Below are 15,046 nucleotides of genomic sequence, written 5' to 3'. Positions count from 1 at the left end.
GTTCAGCACTTCGTACGATGTCTGGCACATAGTAAGAGCTTAACAAATACTGTAATTATGACCATAATTATTATTAAAGGCTGGAAGGCCTCCTCCTATCTTGGTTTCGTTCTCCGGCCGTGATGAAGCAGAACAGGGGTTGATGGAAAATCCCAGGGGTGTGGAAGCAGGGAAGGTTTCCACCAGAACGGCAGAGTTCCCATGGGCACTTTAAGGCGGATGCCTTAAAGGAGGACGGTTTTGTAAAATCCCAACTGACGCCAACCTCCTGTAGGGTGACCTTGGGTGAGTCACTTAACTTCTCTCTCCCTCAGTTCTCCTGTGCTCCATGCGGGACAGGGACTGGTTCCGACCTACGTCACTTGTATCTACCTCAGCATTTTGAACAGTGTTTGGCGCTTAGCAAATGCCATGAAAAAGATACCTCCAAAGCTAGATGGGGAAATTTAGAAAGCGTACGAAGTACCGTTCGTTGTAGCTCTCACATCATGCACCGCCTGGGAGGAAAACTCGGATAAGAGCAGGGAATTTCAAAATACCAGTTCCGGGAATGGCGAATCTGATGGAATTGGGGGAGTCAAGAGAATACATTTGGTCGTAGAGATTTGGAAGTGTGGACTGGAAGGAAGTGGGCCCTAAGACTACCTCGGAACGAGAAAAAGATTGTGCTAAAAAGAGGTTCGAATGACGAAAAAAAGGTGATTTCGTGTGGTCACGAAGAAATCTAATGTTTTCAGAATAGTTTCAGAAAGAGACGCATTGCTAAAAGATGGTTAGAAGCAGAAAAAAAAAGCCTGACAGTAGTCAGTTTGCGTGGATCGGCGTTCTCGAAAGGGTAGAGAATCTAACATCAGGAGAGAGTTTCGTTTGGAGAAAGAATGCGCATTTCCTCACCGAATCAATCAGTAGAATTTATTGAGCACCTGTTGCGTGCCGAGCACAATACTAAGCACTTGGGAGAATTCAAAAGAGCGAGAAGACATAGTCCCTGACCATATGGTCAGGAGTTAGCGCTTAAATGAAAGAGCACATAAGATCCGCGGGTATTTAAGTGCTGTGGGAAGTTGTGAGTTCACAAGCGTTCAGGTGCTGCCGACGTGCTGAAGTGGTAATTGAGAGGATATTATCCGGGGAGAATCGAAATCGACTGGGGAAGCCTTCTTGAGGGAGATGTTATTTCCGAAAGGCTCCGCAGATGGGGCGAGCTGGGATCAGTTGGTTTGAAGGGAGAAGGAATTCCAGGCAGGGAGAAAGGTGTGGACAAGGGGTTGGCTGCCGGAGAAATGAGAATGAAGCGCACCGAGCGGGTGAGCTTGAGATGAGCAAAGCGTGCGAGCTGGGGTGGAGTGGGAGAAGAGAGTAGATAAATAGATTTTAAAAATAAGAAAGCAAGAGGCGATTGAATACCAAGACGTGAACTGCTTGTGGGTAGGGACCGTGTTTAACAGAATTCTATTCATTCATTCAATAGTATTTATTGAGCGCTTACTACGTGCAGAGCACTGTACTAAGCGCTTGGAATGTACAAATCGGTAACAGATAGAGACAGGCCCTGCCCTTTGATGGGCTTATAGTCTAATAATTCTATTGCATTGTATTATACTTTCCCCAGTGCTTAGTACAGTGCTCTGAACACGGCGAGTGCTCAAAAAATACCATTGATTGATTGATAAAAGTCATTTATTCAGTCATTTTTATTGAGCGGCTACTAGAACAATATAACAATAAAAGGACACATTCCCTGCCCACGACGAGCTTACAGTCTAGAGGGGGAGACAGACATTAATAGAAATAAGTATATAGATTACAGATATGGACATATATGTACAAAAAAATCAGCGGTAAAGAGTTTCCAGAGAGGAACGAATGACCATGGGAGGTTTGTAAACGATGGAGAGAAGAGCAGAGGATGAGGTGCTCTATCCACTTGGCCATGCTCTATCTCGTTCACTTCTTGGAGGCACTTAACAAATACTGGTGGTATTGTTATTATTAGTCTATGTACTAATAATATTTTATGTGATGTCACATTACGGGGCTCACAGTTTGAATCCCCATTTTACAGATGAGGGAACTGAGGCCCAGAGAAGTGAAGTGATTTGGCCAAGGTCTCACCACAGACAAATGGCGGAGCCGGGATTAGAACCCAGCTCCTCCTGACTCCCCATCCCGTGCTGTAGCCACTAGGGCATGCTGCTTCAATCCCCAATCCCATCCCGACCCCCTACGCCTCACCCCCTTCCCTCTACCCTCCTCAACTGCCAGTCTCGTGCTCCTCTCCAAGGACAGAAGGGAATCTCGCAGTAGCACAGTGGAGCCCTAACGTACAGGGATGGAGAAACCAAAAAAAAAAAAAAATAGGAATCAAGGCTGGAAATTACCTGTCACCTCCATCACTGTCATAGGTGAATGGCTCCCACTAATGAATTCCACACCGTTGTCAGACGGAGCAGATTTCCTCAGCGGGCGAAACTCTTCACAAACAAGAGGCAGTGAGACGAACCGGCTCTCGGTGGCTCAAGCCAAGAGAAAATCCAAGGTGCGGACCCAGAGGCAGAGAGGTCTGACTGGATGGGAAAATAATAGTAATAATAATGATGATGATGATGATGACGATGGCATTTGTTAAGCGCTTACTATGTGTCAAGCACTGTTCTGCGCGCTGGGGTAGCTACAGGGTAATCAAGTGGGACCCAAACCCTGTCCCACGTGGGGCTCACAGTCTTAATCCCCACTTTACAGATGAGGTAACTGAGGCACAAAACAGTGAAGTGACTTGCCCAAGGACACCCAGCAGTCAGCCGGCGGCGCTGGGATTAGAACTCGGGGCCTCCTAATTCCCAGGCCCGGGCTCCGTCCACTTGGCCTTGGATTCTCTCTGCTCAATCAGTCGATCGATCATATTTATTGAGCGCTTATTGTGTGCGGCGCATTGTACCGATCGCTTGGGGGAGAACGGTGCCACACTAGGACGGACACATCCCCTGCCTATGACCAATTCACTCTGATTCCTTGCACTCTGACCGGCCCGTATCCCGTTGGAGTATCTCTCCTAAACAAGCCGCTAACTAGCCCAGGTGTAGAAAACGAAAGCAAAACTTCATTGAAATAATCATCAAACTTTTTTTCCTCTATTCACTGCAGCTGAGGGGCACGTTACTATGGAAACCGTCTTCCTTGCGTGCTTCTCTATAGCTAAAGGTCTCCAATGGACCTCCCATCTCCTCATCGCCTGCGTACCCCGCATATAGCATACATAATCCCTAACAGATTAGCCGAGCCTCCTGATATGTGTCAGGAGATATTATCAGGAGGGAAATGCGAGTCGGTGAGAGTTATCCATAAATTTATAGCTAATCAGGTCCTTAGTGGCACCCAACTGCGAGGTGTGGAGTTGTGATGAGAGGTCAACGTCGCAGCCTCTGAGCGACAAAGATGGCTACGCGCTAAAGATGTGAGTTGGACTTGTGTCTTTGCCTTGGCTCGTTTGCCCCGAACGCCGTCTGTTGTAAGGTCACGGCGACCTCGACTCTCCCACCCCAAATCCATCGGTTATTCACCACTTATGACGCACGAATAAGAATGACGACGGTATAAGTTGAGCGTTTACTGTGTGTCAAGTACTGTTCTAAGCGCAAAATCCTCAGGTTGGACGCGGTCCCTGTCCCATGAGGGGCTCACAGTCTCCATCCCCGTTTTATAGATGAGGAAACTGAGGCCCAGAGAAGTGCAGTGACTTGCCCGAGGTCCCCCAGCAGAAAAATGGAGAAGCTGGGATCAGAACCTGGGTCCTTCTGACTCCCAGGCCCTGGCTCTATCCACCGAGCTCTCGATCCGGGGTATTTATTGAGCGCCTACTGCGTTCAGAGCACTGTGCTGAGTGGCTTGGGAAAGTACAATAGAGACACAAGGAGTTTACAGTCTAAAGGGGACGACAGATATTAAAATAGAGTACAGATGGGGGAAAGAGTAGAGTATAAAAGATATTTACCTAAGTGCCGGGTGGGTGGGATGAGAACGGATGAGGGCCTAGAACGGTGTTTGACACATTGTAAGCGTTCAGTAAATCCCATAGAAAAGAAGACGCTCAGCCCGTTTTAAAACTTTCAGTCACCCTCCGCTCTCAAGTGACCTCTCTCGCCTGACTCCCATAAACCTTTGAGAGAGCATGAGCAGTAAATCATCTATTTCAGGGAAATCTTAAGGGCAGAAAACTCCGTCGGATTTGAGTTTGTTTCTAATTAGGGAGGAAGAAAAATGTTCTGCTCCAGAGCAGGTGGCGAGGCGCTTATTAATGAGAAAATAACGTCCATAAAACCGCTCTGGGCTCCTCCTAGAGAACGTGGTCGAGGGTGAGGGGTGAAATGTAGCAGAGATCGACATTTCCCTGCCTTTGCAACACCTGTGGGCCTTTCGGGGTGTGAATCCCCGGCCTTTAAGGGGAAAACTCTCGGTGGTTTCTGAAAACTTAACGAAAAGTCTCTCGAGGCCTTTCCTCGGCTAGAGGCCGGGCTTGACTCCGTCCTGAGTGATTTCTAGGAGGTTTTTTTTGCAGTCGCATACAAATGCCGGTCCATCCCACTAGCCACTGTGACCAAACTCCACGGACTAGCGTGGATTTTGCCACGTCTCACCAGGAGTTTGCCACCTAGAGATTCAGGGAAAAAGCCAAGGGGTCGCCTCCAAAATATCAGCATTTACCAAAGGGAAACGGAATCCTCCGTTCAAAGCGAATGCATCTTCCTTCTTGCAGGAATAGAAAACATCCAGTGGGCTACTTCCGGTTCATTCCTTCGGTCGTATTTATTGAGCGCTTACGGCGTGCAGAGCACTGTGATACTTGTGATAGTTGTTAAGCGCTCACTATGTACTTACACCGTACTCAGCCCTGGGATGAATACAAGCAAATCGGATTGGACACAGTCCCTGTCCCGCCTGAATCCCTATTTTTCCAGATGAGGTAACTGAGGCCCAGAGAGGTGAAGTGACTTCCCCAAGGCCACACAGCAGACCAGTCAAGTGCTTGGGAGAGTCCAATACGACAAGAAACGGACACATTCCCTTCCCACAACGAGCTTACAGTCTAGAGGATTCTGGCTATCTTTCCATTTAAGGATGTTTATTTTCCAAGCGCTCAACTGCTCAGTTTCTTGGACTTGTCGAGCATTTGAAATTGTGTCCGATACTGAATTAAGTAAAAGGGAGAGGTAAAAGGAGAATTCTGTATTTCAGGTGTGAGACTGGAATTATTTCTAGACTGTCAGCTTGCTGTGGGCAGGGAATGTGTCTGTTTATTGGTCTACTGTACTCTCCCAAACGCTTAGTATGCTTAGAACAGTGCTTGGCAGAGAGTAAGCGCTTAACAGACACCATCATTATTATTATTACAGCGCTCTGCACGCGGTAAGCGCTTTAGAAATAAATGCCGTTACTTCCTAACTGCTCCCTGCTTCAATTTCCTCATCTGAATGGGGGTGAATCAGGGGTCCTTCTAGACTGGGAGCCTGTTGTTGTGTTGGAGTTGTCTCTGTTTGTTGCCGAATTGTACTTTCTCAGCGCTTAGTACAGTGCTCTGCACACAGTAAGCGCTCACTAGATACGACTGAACGCATGAGTGCATGAAAGACATGTTCTTTCTCCCTTAGAGTCGAACAGGGATTGTGCATAATTTGTTTGTATTTACCTTAGAGTTTACCACAGTGCTTGGCACGTAGTAAGTGCTGAGTAAATGCCACAGTTAGAAGCAGCGTGGCTCAGTGGAATGAGCACAGGCTTGGGAGTCAGAAGTCATGGGTTCGAATCCCGGCTCCGCCACTTGGCAGCTGTGTGACTGTGGGCAAGTCACTTACCTTCTCTGTGCCTCAGTTACCTCATCTGTAAAATGGGGATGAAGACTGTGAGCCTCCCGAGGGACAACCTGATTACCCTGTATCTCTCCCGGCGCTTAGAACAGTGCTCTGCACATAGTAAGCGCTTAACAAATACCAACATTATTATTATTAGGGTTCTAATCCCGGCTCCGCCGCCTGTCTGCTGTGGGACCTCGGGCGAGTCGCTTCACTTCTCTGGGCCTCAGTGACCTCATCTGTAGAATGGGGGTGAAAACTACGAGGCTCACAAGGGACGTGGACTGGTTAAAACCTGGATCTATCCCGGCGCTTAGTACAATGCCCGGCACCTTGTACGCGCTTAATAAGTGCCATAAAAAACGTAGGGATGGGAGGGTGGTTAGTGCAGACGTGCAAGAAAAAAACAAGACGAATAAAACAAAAGTAAAAAGTTACCAGCACCAAGATTGATGCCATATGTTACTACTAAATCAATTAATGGTATTTATTGAGCGCTTACACGTGCAGAGCACTTGGGAGAGTACAGTGTGACAGAATTAGCAGACAGGTTGCCTGCCCAAAATGAGTTTTCAGTCTAGGAGGAACTAAAGAAGCTCAACTAAACTAAACGTACTGCACTACCCTACAACTAAACGACAAGTTTAGGTGAGGAAATAAACTAGAGAAGCAGCCCGGCTCAGTGGAAAGAGCATGGGCTGGGGAGTGGGAGGACGCGGGTTCTAAACCAGGCTCCGCCACTTGTCTGCTGTGTGACCTTGGGCAAGCCGCTTAACACATCTGTTATTTATTTTTTTGATTAATGTCCATCTCCCCCTCTAGACTCTAAGCTCGTTGTGGGTGGGCAGAGTGTCTATTTATTGTTATATCGTACTCCCCCAAGCGCTTAGTACGGCGGTCTGCACACAGTAAATGCTCAGTAAATACCATTGAACGAATGAGTGAAAGAAAGCAGATTTTTTTTTATGGCATTTGTTAACACTATGTGACAGGCACTGTTCTAAGCGCTAGGGTAGAAGCGAGCTAATCAGGTTGGACACAGTCCATGCCCCACCTGGGGCTCACGGCTTTCCTCCCCAGTTTACAGATGAGGGAACTGAGGCACAGAGAGGTCAAGCGACTCTCCCGAGGTCACACAGCAGGCGATCCTTCCAGATCCTTCCGACTGGCGGGCCCAGGCTCTATCCACTAGGCCCCGCCGCTGCTCCGGCGACCCAACCGACCAACTTCTAACCATCCTGGCAGAAGCTGAACGGCATCGGCCAGTCGCCGCCCCCTCAAGACAGACCCCCAGAGCCGATAATCTTCCAATTAACGCCGGGGGCTTGGGGAATAACTCGCGCTCTGCAAAGACGTCGGCACGCGGAGGACTTAAGACCCCGGTAAATCCAGAGGACGTTCAAGAGAAGCTCGTTTCGTTCTTGGGGGACAGATGAGGTCCACGGCCAAGACCGCTGGCTTCCTCGTGGCTTTTCCCACTCCCCCCAAAGACTTCCAGGGTCTCTGCAGAAAGCCGTCCTCCGAACAAAAGCCGGTTAGATGTGGAGAATATCCGTGCCTGGCACGTAGCAAGCGCTTAAATACCGCAGCTATCATTACTATTATTAGTCTCTTTGCCTCAGTTACCCCTTCTGAATCTACGCAGTGCTTTGTACAGTTCCTGGCACGTAGTAAGCACTGTTACAGATACTAAAAAAATAAAAAATAAAAATAAGAGGGGGTGATGTTCAAGGCATTTTCCCATATTTACAACTCCCGTGATTTCAAATCAGATGGTTTACAAGTAATTTCCAAAGCTCTGAAGTCATCCCATCGCCTCTTGAATGTTCTCCTCTCCCTGGGCTCATCCTTAATTACCACAGAGTGAGCTACGTGGATGTCTGCTGTAGCGATTCATCCGCGAAAGCGGCACATAGAGGCTTAGCGGGCTAATGGAAAGGGGAAAGAGACAAGCTTTCCCCTCTCGGGCACAAGGAAGGGGAACTCTCCACCTTCCACCGAGAGTTTTGGGGGTTGGGGGGAAAGAGGGGAGCGCTTTGAGGCTTGAGGACGACAGGCGGCTAGAAAGTAAAGAGTTAAAACCTAAAAAAGGCCTGGTTTAATGGGGGAGGGTGTGGTCTTTGCAAATCTGCCCCGACGCACTTTTTATGGCATCTATTGAGTGCTTACTATGTTAATAATAATAATTATAATAATTCTGGTATTCGGCCTGTGCTTATATGTGCCGAGCACTATTCTGAGTTCCGGAGGAGATAGAAGGTGATCAGGTAGATCCAGGTGGGGCTCAGAGTCTCAATCCCCATTTTACAGATGAGGGAACTGAGGCCCACAGCTTGCCCAAGGTCACACAGCAGACAGATGGCGGAGGCGGATCGGAACCCACGACCCCTCCCAAGCCCCAGCTCTTGCCACTAAAACACGCTGTTCACTCATTCATTCATTGTCAGTCGTACTTATTAAGCGCTTACTGTGTGCAGAGCACTGTACTAGACGTTTGGGAAAGTACGAGGTAACGCTAAATAGTGACGTTCCCTGCCCGCAACGAGCTCACAGTCTAGAGTGGGGGAAGACAGACGTCAATACAGATAAGCAGAATCAATACAAATAAATAAAATTACAGATAAGTACATAAGTGCCGTGGGGCTGGGGGGGGGGAAGGGCAAAGTGCCAGGCACTGTACTAAGCGCCGGGATAGATGAGCTAATCTTTTTTTGTTGTTGTTTATTTAATGGAGTTTGTTAAAGCTTACTACGTGCTAGGAACTGTAATGAACACTGGGGTAGATACAAGCTAATCTTAAAAAAAAATTATATTTAAGCACTTACTGTATTCCAGGCGCTGTACTAAGCGCTGGGGTGGACACAAGCAAATCGGGTTGGACACAGTCCCCATCCCCACTTGGGGCTCAGTCTTCATCCCCATTTTACAGATGAGGCAGCCGAGGCACTGAGAAGTGAAGTGACTCACCCAAGGTCACCCAGCAGGCAAATGGAGGAACCGGAATCAGAACCCAGGACCTTCTGACCCCCAGGGCCGTGCTCTACCCACTAGGCCATGCCGCTTCTCACTACGCCATGCCGCTTCCTTGCCCCACATCGACCCGGATCAGGGATGGGGGTGTGGGGGGAGGAGATGGTGTGAACGACGGTTCCTAAAACGCTCCCTCTGCCATCGACCACATCTCCCCTTCCCTCCGAGCCTCCGCCCGGCCCCCTCTTGAACGAGGAGGTGAATTCCTTCATTCAATCGAATTTATTGAGCTCTTACTGTGTGCAGAGCTCCGTACTGAGCGCTTGGAGGTGTCCAGTACAACAGAGTTGGCAGCCACGTTCCCTGTCGACAATACTCAGTGATATTTATTGAGCTCTGCCACTTGTCGGCTGTGTGACTGTGGGCAAGTCACTTCACTTCTCTCTGCCTCAGTTACCTCATCTGTAAAATGGGGATTAACCGGGAGCCTCACGTGGGACAACCTGATGACCCTGTATCTACCCCAGTGCTTAGAACAGTGCTCTGCACATAGTAAGCGCTTAACAAAGACCAACATTATTAGTATTATTAGCTTTTCCGTGTGCAGAGCAGTGTACTGAGCACTTGGGAGAGTCCACTACAACACAGTTGGGAGACACGTTCCCGGCCCACGATAATCAACTACTGGTATTTATTGAGCGCTTACTGTGTGCAGAGCACCGTACTGAGCTCTTGGGAGAGTCACAAAACACAGAACATCTGGAAATCGGGATCCGGGTCAGCCTAGTCCCTCCGAGACGATAATCCCCCCCTATATTCTCTTCCCACTGGGAAAGGGGGAAAGAAATCTCATTAATCCGGGAAATCTGGCTGGAGAATCGGGAAAATCTAGCAGTTCATCGGAATCGGGGCCGGGGAAATAATTGGGCAAGGCGGTAACCGTGAGCATGGGTGTCCATAATCCCACTTCACACCTTCCCACGCCCCGGGACCTGCAGCCCAAAATCAAAACGAGGGGAAGGAAAATTCCCAAAGGAAAAAAAGGAAATTAGGCCCAGAGGAGGGGGTTCACCTGGATTTGGGGGGTGGTGCCTGCGGGATTTGCGCGTGTTTCTCTGCCGTGGGTCTGAGCTGAACGTCGTGTGTCTCTCTGCGTCTCTCTGGGACTCTGGGCCTCTCTGGGTGTGTGGGTCTTGGGGCGATCTCACCCCGGAGATGATTTTCCACGGGTTTTTCCCTCTCTCTAGGTCCTTGGGATGGGGAAGGGGGAGGAAGCGAGGGACCCGGATCAGCCGGGCTTGCGCGCTCCATCAGTAAGCGCCTCCCTCTCGTTACTGCACGGTTTTCGTTGGCGTTCCGAGGACGATCGGTGGGTTCCCCGAAATTTCCCCCAGGGGGTCGCCCTGCTCTATCCTCTCCCCGCCAGGAGAAAGGAGGAGAGGGGGGTGGGAATGCTGGGGTCGAGGGAGGCTTGAACCCCAAAATTGGCAAGGGAGGGGAAGAGGAAATAATATTATTATTAATAATAATGTTGGCATTTGTTAAGCCCTTACTATGTGCAGAGCACCGTTCTAAGTGCTGGGGGAGATTCAGGGTCATCAGGTTGTCCCACGTGAGGCTCACAGTCTTCATCCCCATTTTCCAGATGAGGGAACTGAGGCACAGAGAAGTTAAGTGACTCGCCCACAGTCACACAGCTGACAGGTGGCAGAGCCGGGATTCGAACCCATGACCTCTGACTCCCAAGCCCGGCCTCTTTCCACTGAGCCAGGCTGCTTCTCAATCTCTTTCCCTTTCCTTTCTTTCTCTCTCAAATCCGGGTCTCGCCGGGGTGTCGTCCCCTTTTCCAACAGGCCCGGGATACAATCACTCAATCGTAATAATAATGGTGTTTGTTAACAATGATAATAATTATTATGGTCTTTGTTAAGCGCTTACTATGTGCCAAGCGCTCTTCTAAGCACTGGGGTTGATACAAGGTATTCAGGTTGTCCCACGTGGGGCTCACAGGCTTCATTCCCATTTTACAGATGAGGGAACTGAGGCCCAGAGAAGTGAAGGGACTCGGCCGAAGTCACGCAGCTGACAAATGGCAGAGCGGGGATCAATAATGATAATAATGTTGGTATTTGTTAAGCGCTTACTCTGTGCAGAGCACTGTTCTAAGCGCTGCGGGAGATACAGGGTAAAGAGGTTGTCCCACGTGAGGCTTCCATTTAATCCCCATTTGACAGATGAGGTAACTGAGGCACAGAGAAGTGAAGTGACTCGCCCACAGTCACACAGCTGCCAAGTGGCAGAGCCGGGATTAGAACCCACCAGCTCTGATTCCCAAGCCCGGGCTCTTTCCACCGAGCCACGCTGCAGTCTCGCTTACTATGTTAGGCACCTACTACGTGCCGGGCACTGGACTAAGCGCTGGGATGGTTACAAGCAAATCAGGTTGGACACAGTCCCACGTGGGGCTCACAGTCTCCATCCCCATTTTGCAGATGAGGGAACTGAGGCCCAGAGAAGTGAGGTGACTCGCCCAAGGTCGCACGGCAGACAAGAGGCGCAGTGGGGATTGGAACCCAGGACCTTCTGACTCCCAGGCCCGGGCTCTAGCCATTATGTCATCGTGTTTATTGGGCGCGTACTGCCTGCGGAGCACTGTGGCTCAGTGGAAAGAGCACGGGCTTTGGAGTCAGAGGTCATGGGTTCGAATTCCGCCTCGACCACTTGTCAGCAGTGTGACTTGGGACAAATCACTTAACTTCTCGGTGCCTCAGTTACCTCATCTGTAAAATGGGGATGAAGACTGTGAGCCCCACGTGGGACGACCTGATTCCCCCGGGTCTACCCCAGCGCATAGAACAGTGCTCGGCACATAGTAAACGCTTAACAAATACCGACATTATTATTATTACTAAGCGCTTGGGAGAGGTCAAGAGAACAGAACGGTCTGGAGGAGGAGATAATAATGTCGGTATTTGTTAAGCGCTTTACTACGTGCCGAGCACTGTTCTAAGCGCTGGGGTAGACGCAGGGCATCAGGATGTCCCACGTGGGGCTCACAGTCTTCATCCCCATTTTACAGATGAGGGAACTGAGGCCCAGAGAAGTGAAGTGACTCGCCCACAGTCACACAGCTGACAAGTGGCAGAGCCGGGATTCGAACTCGTGACCTCTGACTCCAAAGCCCGTGCTCTTTCCACTGAGCCACGCTGCTTCTCTGAAGATGGACGTTAAAAGACAAAAAAGACAAAAAATAAAGAACAGAGATGGACATCGGTGCTGTGGGGTGGGGGAGGGGGGATGAATAAAGGGGAGCAAGTCAGAAGGGAGTGGGAGAAAGGGAAGGAGGAGGGAGATCCCTGGAAAATGGGGATGAAGACTGTGACTGTGCCCAACCCGATCTGCCTGTATCTACCCCGGCGCTTAGTACAGTGGTAATCATAGTGATTCTGGTATTTGCTAAGCGCTTACTGAGTTCCAGGTACTGTACTAAGCGCTGGGGTGGTTACGAGCCAAAGGAGTTGGACGCAGTCCCTGGCCCACGTGGGGCTCACCGTCTCAATCCCCATTTTTCCAGATGAGGAAACCGAGGCCCAGAGAAGTGAAGTGACTCGCCCACGGCCACACAGCAGAGAAGGGGCGGAGTCCGAAATAGAACCCACGACCTGCTGACTTCCAGGCCCGGGTTGCAGCCTCTACGCCAGTGCTGGGCACATAGTAAGCGCTTCATTCATTCATTCGATAGTATTTATTGAGCGCTTACTATGGGCAGAGCACTATACTAAGCTTAACAAATATTGTTATTATTATTATCGCGCCTGTGCAAGTGGGCTCCTCGCCGCCCGGTGTTTATGAACCCGTTGGAGGGTGGGGACGCGGGGGAGACAATGAATGGGGAGGGAGGGGGGATGCTTTGTGATTCAGCGCTTAGTACAGTGCCTGGCACGTAGTAAGCGCTTAAAAAATACCATTTAAAAAAGAGAGTGCGTATCTATGCGCGGGTGACCAGAATGGGGGGCCCTAGCCAGTTATATCTCACTTGTCCCCAAGGCAGAAACCAGACCAATCTCCCCAGAGTCGCGACAGGAGCGAGGGTCGCAGCTGTCTCCGACAGACGGTGAGCTCCCTGGGGGCAGAAATCAATCAGTCGTATTTACTGAACGCCTATCGTATGCAGAGCACTGTACTAGACGCTTGAGAGAGGACAGCGTAAGCAGAGCTGGGTGAGACGTTTCCTGCCTAAAACGAGCTTCCAGTGTAGTGGGGGGGGGGAGAGATATTCGTCAGTGGCATTTATTGAGCGCTTCCCGTGCGCAGAGCATTGTCCTAAACGCTTGGGAGAGGACAGTGTAACAGAGTTAGTTGGTCGACACGTCGAGCTCCCAGGCTAGAGGGAGAGACGGACATCAGGGCTTGGTATTTATTGAGCTCTGTGTGCAGAGCACTGTACTAAGCCCTTAGGAGAGGACAGTGTAACAGAGCTGGTTGACACTCATTCAGATATCCCACCGCATTTATTGAGCGCTTACTGTGTGCGGAGCATTGTTCTAAGCGCTTGGGAGAGGACAGTGTAACTGAGCTGGTTGACACTCATTCAGTCATTCCACCGTATTGAGCGCTTACCGTGCGCTGAACACTGTACGAAGCGCTTGGGAGAGGACAAGTGGAGAAGTCGAGAAGCATCGTGCTAATATTAGTACATTAAGCTCTCCTTAACGCGAGCGCTTGCAACGCGGTAGGCGCTCCGTCAGTACTATCGATTAATTGATTAATTGATGATCTCCAGCCTCCTGGGCCCCCCCCCCCCCTCAGCCTGCCCGGTTATTCTGCTCCCAGACCCCCAAGAGACGGACCCCTGGAGAGACACAGCAGCCGTCGAGAGACCCAGAGACAAGAGCGCCTTGGCAAATTCTTGGGAACAGTGATCTTGGGGCTCAGGAAGTGGAAAAGACGAAATTTAAGAAATTCGCACAGCTACTGCGTTACCCAAAAACATTTCCTTTAGATTTCCTTTAGAGGCAGTTTCTCGCTCTCTCTGTGTCTCTCTGTCTCTCCTCCTTCCACAAGGCACCTTTAAAACCAAAACAATCCCCCATTCTGTCCCGTTCCCTGAGATTCCACCAATCCCAGAGTAGTGTATAATCCCAAACCATAAACCCCGAGGCTGTCAAAAGGTAAACACGACATTCCATAATGTAGCCATTTCAATAACGTCTGAATGAGCAAAGTCTTCAATCCAGGGAGGGGGGGAAAAGTTTGTGGGAGGGAGAATTCTAGACCTGGGTGTAAAAATATAAAACATTTCCGCCTGTGTATTTTTAAAAAAAAAGAATGTGTGTGTGTGGAATTTAGGCAGAAGAGGGTAATCGGTAAATCCATTTTCTTCTAGAAAGGAGAAAAAAAAAACTTCCCACCTTTCACCTTTAGGATAACGAAGAGAAGTTTAATTTTAGAGGAAGAGGGGAGAGAAAGAGAGAAGGAGGGAGGAGGAGAGAGTGGGAGGGAGAGAGGGAAAGATTTTTAGGGGAGTCACAACAGGATGGAGCGGGGGAGAGAGGGGGAAAAGGGGAGGTCTCTAGCCAAGATTTGAGTCGTCGTCCCCCCAGGGCCCAGCCGGATTAACTGCTAGAGTCCCTGCTCGGGACGGTCTGCATCTTTAAGCGACTGATCTGTTGGAGAAAGAAAGTTGGGGGGCGTCTCCCCAAGTCCCAGACCTTGACCACTGACTGTGAGCTTCTTGTGGACTCTTCCAAGCACTCAGCACAGCGCTGTGCACACAGTAAGCGCTCAGTAAATACCTCCGATCGGTTGGTTGTAGGCTCCCTGTGAGCAAGGCACGGGTCTAGCAACTCGGTTGTATTGGACTCTCCCAAGCGCTCAGTACAGTGCTCTGCACACAGTAAGCGCTCAATAAATACCCCTGATTGATTGGTTGATTGACGCTGGAAGAGGGCGGAGGCTGGGGGAGAATTGAAATCCGCCCCTGAGACCTGAAAGAGGATCTGAGAAAACCCTGAGCCCAATTTTGCTCCAATCTGGGGGTACAGATGAACACCCTTCCCCTTCCTCCCGGCCGAACCCCAATCCGGGAAGGCCAGAAGGGAGATTTTTTTTTTCCCATTCGGGAAGGAAGGAGCTGGGAAAGGGACCCAAGCTATCACCTAATGGTGCAAAGGTTTCCCTCGAGGAACCGAAGTAAGGGTGGAAAAGTGGGGTCGGGGTTTCCAGGGGGT

The sequence above is a fragment of the Ornithorhynchus anatinus genome, chromosome 15, assembly GCF_004115215.2.
Source record: "Ornithorhynchus anatinus isolate Pmale09 chromosome 15, mOrnAna1.pri.v4, whole genome shotgun sequence".
Taxonomy (NCBI): Eukaryota; Metazoa; Chordata; class Mammalia; order Monotremata; family Ornithorhynchidae; genus Ornithorhynchus; species Ornithorhynchus anatinus.
This window is presented reverse-complemented; position numbering follows the sequence as displayed.